This window comes from Lolium perenne, chromosome 5, assembly GCF_019359855.2.
Source record: "Lolium perenne isolate Kyuss_39 chromosome 5, Kyuss_2.0, whole genome shotgun sequence".
Classification (NCBI taxonomy): domain Eukaryota; kingdom Viridiplantae; phylum Streptophyta; class Magnoliopsida; order Poales; family Poaceae; genus Lolium; species Lolium perenne.
This window is the reverse complement of record NC_067248.2, coordinates 248,261,294-248,263,582: the sequence shown is the minus strand read 5'-3', so window position 1 is coordinate 248,263,582 and position 2,289 is coordinate 248,261,294.

The window sequence follows — 2,289 nt, the reverse complement described above, 5'->3', positions numbered from 1 at the left end:
CGTCGCGCGAACCGTGGCGAGGAGACTGTGAACGAGAGCGAGATCTTCGGCCGGCGCCTCCGCCTCCACCTCCGCCGCCACCGCTAGGTGGTGGTGAGGGAGACCTGCGAGGGGGTCGATCTGACTTCTTGCTTCCGCCTTCAGATTCTCCGCGGCCTTCCCGGTGCTGGCTCCGGCTCCTGTGGCTGCCTTCGTCATGGCGTTGGCTGCCCTGGCCGTTCCGGCTCCGGCGAGGCTCCGGGTCGCGTTCCTCATTCCGACTCCTCCTAGGCTCGGTCTCACGATCGTTGTTCTGGTTCCGGCGAGGTTCCGGCGTGCGCTCCCTGTTTCTGTTTCTTGAGGGCAGCACGTTGTCGCGGATAATAATTCCACCATGGCCCTGGGGCCTGATGTTTCCGGCTGGACTACGGCGGCGAGGGGGACGCGGGTAACCATTTGGCGGAGGAGAGGGGTTGCGGTACTTGTCCCGTCCAGAGTACATTGCATCCTTTCCCTTTCTTGGATCTGACGGAGGCGTCTTTGATGGGACGGGGATTGGATTTGGGTGCTCTCTGGCTTTCCTTCTGGGTTCCGAAGAGCCGGTTCGCGATTCTTCATCTCGATGGCGATTATCGTGGGCGTCCTTCTGCGCAGTGGAGACGCAATGCTCCAGGTTAGATTCCAACTTGCGCGAAGTGTCTGCCTTGCTCTGCTGCATCATTGCTGACGCGACGAGCGTGCGAACGTAGTCGATATCGATCTCCTCGTTTTTTTTCTTCAAGATCTCTGCAGCCTTCGTCATATTGTCCTTCGGGGTGGCGAACGGCTGCTGCTCCGTTGGAGTTGCGAAGGTGATCCTGCGGGGAGCTATCAACTCACGCCGGACCTTTTCGACCTCATGATGAGCTTCAACGATCTTGTCCTCCCAATGCTTTCGGAGTTCCTTGACCTTTGCCAGTCCTTCGTCCACCTCCTGCTCGCGCTGGATGAAGTCTTCCACAAAAACTGCGGCGTGCTTCCGTTCCTCCAGCATGGCGGCTGCAGTGTCCTTAAACTTTTTGGCTGTGGCCAGCAGCTCTAGTCTCTTAGCTTCTAATGCTTCTATGTCTTCGGGAGTGATGGGTTTGTTAAGAATATCCGAGCGATAAACCGCATCCAGGCCTGCTTGTGCAACCATCTCTTCAGGCGACAGGAGGTCCTCCGAGGAAGAATCCTTGCGGGGTCGCTCCCGCGACATTGGAGATCCCTGATGGGATGGCTGGGGGTCGGATTGGCTGGCTGTCCCTTCTAATTCATGTTCTCCCAGCGCCGCCACGGTCGCAAGTACCTGCTTTGGCTGGGCGGAATCAACTTCAGACTGATCACCGTATCCATATTCCTTCACCCTGCGATCGAACTCTTCAGTGTCCATGGATTGGGTATCTCCGGAAATTGGGCTTAGATTCCCCAGAATCGACTCTTCCACCGGAGCTCCGCTTTCTTCGACAGCCTCCTGCTGATCCGGAGCAGCGTTTTCCGGCGCCTCAACCTGCATGGGACCAGCTCCGACTTCTTGAGGGGCGGCTCCTGCGGTATGGGCTATGAAGTGTACGAAGTGACACCTTTGCTTTTCTAACACAGGAGACCTGTGCGGATCTGCACTGGTCTTCCACAGTTATTTCCTGCTCAGGGGCGGATTGGGTGGGTTTTAATTTTTTCAGATCTAAGGCGGAATCTTCCTTAGGAAGTTCCTGCGACTCAGATCGGATCTTCGCGACTGCGTCCTGCTCAGCGGCGGTCGCGTCAGCGTTACTTACCAGTGGGTTTCCGTCGGAATCGACGGTTTCCCCGATGAAGATGTGTATGCCGCCAACTGGGACGATGGAGAGCTTGACGGGGTTAGTCTTAGCCGGAATCCAGCACTCATCCGGAGGGACGATCGGAAGATTCCCGGCGTAAAGAACATGCCCCACCGCGATCGTGTCGTCGTAGCTTCCCATGGCGGAACCCTCCCGGTTCCGGCCTCCAGACGCCTCAGGCCCCACGGTGGGCGCCAACTGTCGTTGCCTATTCGACGGTACCTCGGAGGAGGGATCCTCACGAGGGGGAGAAGAAGTAGGGGCCATAGGGCGGAGTGCACACGGGACGGTGGTACGCGATTTACCCAGCTTCGGAACACCTGCACGATGACATGGCCTACTGCTGCTTGTCTGGAATTATCTGGGCGCTTTCGCGTTGTTACAATGAGTTGTGGTTGTGCCTCTAGGGCTCCCGGGATCCGGCTTATAAAGGCGCACGGATCTAGGGTTTACATGGAGAGTCCTACCCGGA